Below are 6,576 nucleotides of genomic sequence, written 5' to 3'. Positions count from 1 at the left end.
GACATCAAAGTGAACACTGGAGTCAGACTGCACTTGAAAGAGGGGAAGGGTCCAGTTCACCGAGGGAGTGTCCGCTAGAATGATGAAGAGCCAACCTACCTACCATCTCCCTGCGACACCGCTGTCACTGCAGACAGTGAGGGTGATGCTTCAACATCCTAAGGGTTTGTGTGTAAACACACTCGAGAGCATCTCTCTTTCACAGAAAGAAAAAATGTCATTTGTACCAAGTGGCAATGGATTTTCAACACACACTTAATACTTCCATAACATTACAGCCAAAGTAATCATTTACTTTCATCAAGAAGGACTCCTTTAAACAAGGAAAAAGACTCATATTAATCAGCCTATGTAGCCACTGGATCAATCTGGAGCAGCAAGTCTAGTGCTAACGGACACTGGGACACAGGGGCCAGCCACTCTCAACACAGGCCCGGGACCCATGTCCTAGGCTGGACCCTCTAACAAGGCCACGTGTCCAAAGAGCTTGTCAAGAAAAAGAAATACCCTAGTCAAAAACTCTTTAAAGGACAACCTAAAAAGAACTAAAAATGCGTATTAAGATTTTTAGTACCACTCATATGCAAAGAAGTCCTACTAAGCTCAAGTTAAACACATAAAGCTCTCCTTCTTCCTCTAAATACAAGGCAGTCAAGAGGACATAGTGACAGCATCTTTGAAATGAAGTGGCTACATGGCTGCTCTGATAAAATTTTAATTCACTAACTGGGTAGAACTTCATATAAACATAACCTAGGCTCCCTAACCTACTATACATAAAGAAACCAATTAAATAGTCTTATGAACTATTTAAGAAGGACAAGGTTTGCACCAGAGAAAGCCTGTGTTGTCCCTTCTCTGGGCACATGTGGTTCCTAGGTTTTGCCCCTGGGAATTGTGCTCAAGGCATTTCAATGTCATGTATACCCACCAGCACTAGGGAAAAATGGCTGCAGTCAGTCGTCAAGGACTTTCAGCTCTCCAATCTGGAAAAATAACCCACCCCCCCCATGGCCTCCATATGGGTCAAGACCCAAAACAAGACCACCAGCCCCATATGACTGCAGGGGTGCATGCAATAGATGTGAAACCTTCCTAATGGCATCAGTCTGTATCTGCAGTCCCTCTGCTCAGGAGCCTTGACCTCCTGTGCTCTCACCATGGTGACTATGACCTGGTACCATTTCTGGTCCCCTAAAAAGTCTCCTTTCTTGCAGTTCTCTTGATGTCAATATTGCAGTAGCTGCGAATACTCTGAGGAGTGGACGGCACGCAATGCTCCCCTGCTGCTATCTGTTTGGACATTTGATATGAGCTCATTATTATAAATAAATAAATGAGCTAATATTTTGATATGAGCTCATTATAAGAAATAATAAATGAGCTCATTATAATAAATAAATAAATAAATAATATGTGGAGCTTCTGTGCACATTTTAGTGAGAACACATGGGCATTCCACACCCTCATGGGTCTCACAGGATGGCCTAGACACCACCAACCATAGGAATACCTGGCTGGAGGGAACACTGCTGAGGAATGGTGGGCTCACGGGACTCTCCAGTACCCCTCTTGCACAGCTTCCATTGGGCTTTATTACAGGGTGGTGATTCCAAATGTCAAAGCTTAATGCTTTCAAGCAAACTTCACTGTGCTTCCCTGACAAATCTGGACCATAGAATTTTAGCAATCCTGTCCCAAAGCAAGACACCCAAAGGGCCATCGAGGCCAGGCAACTGGCAGGAGGAAAAAGTACTCTTCTCAGGACCAACGCAACTGCATCTGCATTTCCAGGGCCTCCTTTAAAATATAGTTTTTTTTTTTTTTTGTTTTGTTTTAAAACCCAACTTCCCACTATTGATGCTTTAATAATTTCAGACATCAAATACAAATCTGCAAAATCTGTTCTTCTGGTTAGATGTAAAAAAATACGTAAAGGTCTCTCACTGTGGGGAAGACTCATGAGAAGACCGTCTAAGGCAGTGGTTCTCAACCTTCCTAATGCTGTGGCCCTTTAATACGGTTCCTGTGGGTCACGATCTAGGGGGATTTTTCTCCTCCAGAAGCCTACATCTGTGGGGCTGGGCTCAGTGGCTCTGGTGCAGGGATCCGGGGGCCCTGCCCAAGTTGGCCCACCCAAGCAGCAGTCCTGTCCAGTACAGCAGGAAGTGAGGCGCCCAATGGGGAAATGTGCACAGTCTTAGCCAACATCACTAACTGGACCTGTGGCAGTTCAGAGGGCCTGAGCCTCTGAAGAAAGCCCTGGTTACAGAGACAAACCAGCTCAAATGCCCCATGGAAATTGTAACAGTTTACTTTGTGCAATGTTTTCGTCCACTCTTTGTTAGCTCTTTTTTTTTTTCCTTTTAAATTATGTGATGGAAGATGCACCCTGCACACAACTTGATGAAGTATGTGTGCAGCCTGTGAGAGAGGAAGCACAGCCTCCAGCCCTGGGCTGAGCTCTTCCCTGGTCCCTCGGGGCACTGAGCCACAGACCTGCAGGGTCTGAACAGCCAGCTGGGGAAGGCAAAGGACAGCAGTGCCAGCTCCAGGAGGCCCAAGCTGTGCTGGGGAAAGCTGGTCTCCAATGTTGGCAGAAGGGCTGGTCACCTTCCCTTGCTGTCGGACAAGTGACTAAGCCCTACCTGCCCAGTGGAGGTGCGGCCTCAGGCCCAGTCATCCAGGTCCACTTCAGGGATCAGGTCTCACCTGTAGCAGAAGGAGCTGAACTCCGGGCAGGGAAAGGCGGTATTCGGTTCCTTGCTGAGAAGTGGGAAAACGCGCTCTACAAGCTAACTAAGCCGGTGGTAAGATGACTCGTTTCCTTTCGTCCTTTCTTGTATTAATTCACCCTTGGAGTTCACAGTGAATATTCTGCAGTCTGGAACTCCAACTTGTGTGTAAGCATAGACATCATTTGGATGGTTTCCAAAGGCAGCATAGAACGGCTGCTTGGATGGAGGAAACAGATTCTTAATATCATTTAGACACTCAGTTTTGAACTACTCTGGTTTCTTTTCTATCAGTTCCCTGTGGAAGGTGGAGAACAAGCTGCTGGGGCCATGGGGCCCAGAGGGCCATGGGGCAAGATTGTGCCCTTGTCATTGACCCAGTGCAGATAGCCACGGGTCATGTCGGCCATGCCCATGGCACGGGCTGAACAGTACAGAAACTTGTAGCCATTCTCATTGATGGACTGGTAGAGCTTTGCTATGCCCTGATGAGTCTGGTCTTTACCCAGCTGTGGGAGAATCTGTCCCAAAGCATCGGATGTGGTTATTGTTCCATCAATATCAGAAGTGATGATCTTGTCATTCCAGTTCCCAGGTAAATGGTCCCTGGACAGCGGCAGGTCCCTTGATACTGGGTTGTGATACTAAACACAATATCATCTGGGCCATCATGGAGCTTCAGTTTTGCGATCTGGTCTGAGGAGAGCCGGAGGGACTTATACGAAGTTGTGCTGCTGTGGCTCAAGGGCTCCATGGCGATGGGGTCCACTTTGATGGAGTGTTCAAGCTCTTGCGACCCCTCAGCACTCGAGGAATCATCCTCAGCCAGCCTGGCACTTGCCGGGTCCTTTGCACTTGACGGCAGGTCACAGATTGGAGGCACCTCACATTTTCCCTCCTTGGCTTCTGGCAGCTGTTTGGTCGTGCTTTCTCTCTTACGCCAAAACCACCAGCGACCAGATTTCTTTGGCATCTTGTCTTTAACCCGGGACACGACTGAGGCCTCAGCCAGACTCTTCTGAAACACCTGTAAGCTGAGGGTCATGGGAGCAGCCAATGGCCAGTTATAGTAACGTTTATATATCCGTATGACAAGGTTAGGATTGTCTATGAGTCCAGGGTTTTTACAAATTCATGATAAGTAATGATATGTTCCATGAATTTTTCTTTAGAAGTGTCTCCACTGTCACTGAGACCCCCGCACAGAGAGAGGGTGACATGTGGCAAGTCCATGGCAGAATCTGAGAGGCACTCAGTGCCACTATCAGCACCTTTACCTCCCACGGACTGTGGCGACTGGGAGCCAGAGAGCGTGTCAGACTCGGGCCACTGCCTGGAGCCGAGATCTGATTCTCCTTTAGGGAAATAGAGAGCGGCAACTTCAGGTTCTAGCGCCATTAAGTCATCAAGGTTAATATCATCAGGTCCCTGCTGCTGGCTTCTCTTGTGGATACCTTGCTTCTTTGACGGTGAGTCTACTTTAGCTGCTGGTTTGGATTCCGAGGCAGCCTCTGCTGAGGCTGGGCTGGGAAGTTGGTCCACATCTAACATAGATGGAACCTGGGGAATCTCCGGAGGCTGGAGGAGCTGTGCGGTGGGAGGTGTGTCGCTCAACTGCTTACACAGGGCTCTGAGCTTGGGTTTCACAATAGGACAGTGTCTTTGATGGAAGCATCCTTCTCAACTTCACTTAGGAGGTTGTCCTCACTGGGAGTTCCCCAAAAATGGGTATCTTCTGGTGTAATTGTAGCCATCCGGGGATGATAGTCAGCTCTTTCTCTTTTGCTGACCTGGGTGGATTCTGGAAATCCTCCCCACGTCCACTCCGTGTGAGACTCTGATGTGAGCAGGCTCTCAGTGGGTTTCACCTCCAGCTCTGAATCACTCTTAGGACATGCTGCCTGGGAATAGGTGTTCTCTAAAGGGGACCAGTCTCCATCAGATACGGGGCAGCGATCTCCAGCATGAAGAGCAGAGGCTCCTTGTATTCTTCTTCCTTGCAGGAAGCATCTGAAGATCCTCTTGCTGACCCGGAGCCCCTGTCGTCTTCAGAGCTCCCGCCCCCAGCACACGTGTCTCCGCAGCGGGAGAAGCAGCCTGCTCTTCCTTCTTCCTGTCCCGTTTGCATTTCTTTCTCCTTCGTTTTTTCTTTTTCACAGAACTTGGGGTGAAAACTGTCTCTGTTTCCAAGGTGTGTGAGCCGTCTGGACTCTGGGATTGTTTTATATCTCCACTCGATTTCATCAAAGGGGTGTCAGTATCTTTAAAGAATTGGTGAGGTGGCGAGCTAAGCACGAAGCTTTTCACATTCCTCTTCAGTCTCCTCCACAAAGAAAGCTTCTCCATTGTCACCCAACTTCATGTGAAGATCCACTGCATTGCCCCGGATTTCTGTATCAATCACTTTCTCTTTGGGTCTCAGGACTCCCAGCTTCCCAAACCGAACATGGAAAGGGGAGCAGGGACAGGTGCCGTCCTGCTGCTGCACCAGGATGACGTCCAGACCCCAGAGAGGGTGGGCTGGTGAATGCCCTTGTAGAGTTCCTTCACGGTGACAATCACCTGCCCCGCCAGCTGTCCCACATAATTCACAGTTTGAGACTGCAGAGTCTCCACTCCTGGCCAGCAGGACCGCAGTGGGGCGGACCCACCGGGAGGGTGGGCGGCCAAGGGGACATGGCCAGCCAGGGTCGCGCGCAGGGACCGGGTTCCTGCCACCACCACCACTGTCTCAGGAGACAACCGGGCCACCACCAAGCCGAGTGGCCCTCATAAATGGGATCCAGCGGGGGCAGCAGAGGCTGAGCAGCAGGCACCTGGCCACATTAGTGTGTTTTATAAGGCTACGGAAGCTATTCAGGTAAAACCACTCAACTTTTCCAAATTAACACAGGTGGTTCAGGGAAAGGAGGAAAGCCCAGCAATATGTAGACAAAGAATCACTGAATCTGTCAGAAAGTGTACAACATGGGCCCAGTTCAGCCAAGGCAGAAATAGTGATTGATACACGATTGACACCTCTGACTGTGATAACCCATAGGAAATTCCTAAAGATGGCCTTGGGCCCCCAGACATGCCCCAGCTACTGTCAGTGGCCTCCATTGTCCCCAACAAGGAGGATATGTAACACAGGGGAGCGCCAAAGGCCAGATTATTGGGGGTGGTTTTCGTAGCAATGTCCTCACCAGACACTCACTCCAAGGTGCCCTGGGGATGGTGGAAAGACCTGCCACCTTCCAGGGAAACTTGGACCCTTTTAGAGAGACTGTCACGCCAGCCCCAGAAGGACCAAAGGTGAAGAGGGAAAAGCCATGAAGCACTGATGGCCCTGTCCCAAATGGGGACATCTTGGTTATTGGGCATGGAGTGTCCCTGGATCACAGAGAGGCTGAGGGGATGTCCAGACCCTGGTGACCACGGTCATAAATGACCGGGCCCTAAGTGGCAGGATTTCACACTGGCTTCCACTCATCCCCTCCAAATCACACATGAAGAACCCTGGGCAACCCTGGTATGGATGTTAAGCAAGTTTTTTTCTAATTGATTTGGGAGCCACCTATTTCATCATAAAAACTTTTGGTGACCCTTGTCATCCTCTTGTGTAGCTGTGGCATTGATGGGTGCCCACCAGGAGCACCCCACACACATTATTATGTAGTTGAAAAGGAATATTAGGTGCCAATTTCTACTTATTCCAGACATTCCAATGCCATTGTTGAAAAGAGTCTTAGTCAAATTGGGCCTTAAATGCAATAGCAACACCTGACTATTGTGAGCAGCCCTTGAGACAGCTGTAACAGGGAACAACAATGACCTGCAGGCCTGGAGGTCCTGGACCCTG

General features: G+C 49.3%; 1 pseudogene; it reads right to left on the bottom strand.

The window, feature by feature from the left end:
- Window positions 1–2,669: 2,669 nt before the first annotated feature.
- On the bottom strand, window positions 2,670–6,082 carry LOC128598371 (phosphatidate phosphatase LPIN2-like; annotated as a pseudogene).
- Between the last annotated feature and the right edge of the window lie 494 nt (window positions 6,083–6,576).

This window comes from Nycticebus coucang, chromosome 11, assembly GCF_027406575.1.
Source record: "Nycticebus coucang isolate mNycCou1 chromosome 11, mNycCou1.pri, whole genome shotgun sequence".
In the NCBI taxonomy this organism is placed as follows: Eukaryota; Metazoa; Chordata; class Mammalia; order Primates; family Lorisidae; genus Nycticebus; species Nycticebus coucang.
The sequence above is the reverse complement of the archived record's forward strand: the minus strand, read 5'-3'. Positions and strand labels throughout refer to the sequence as shown.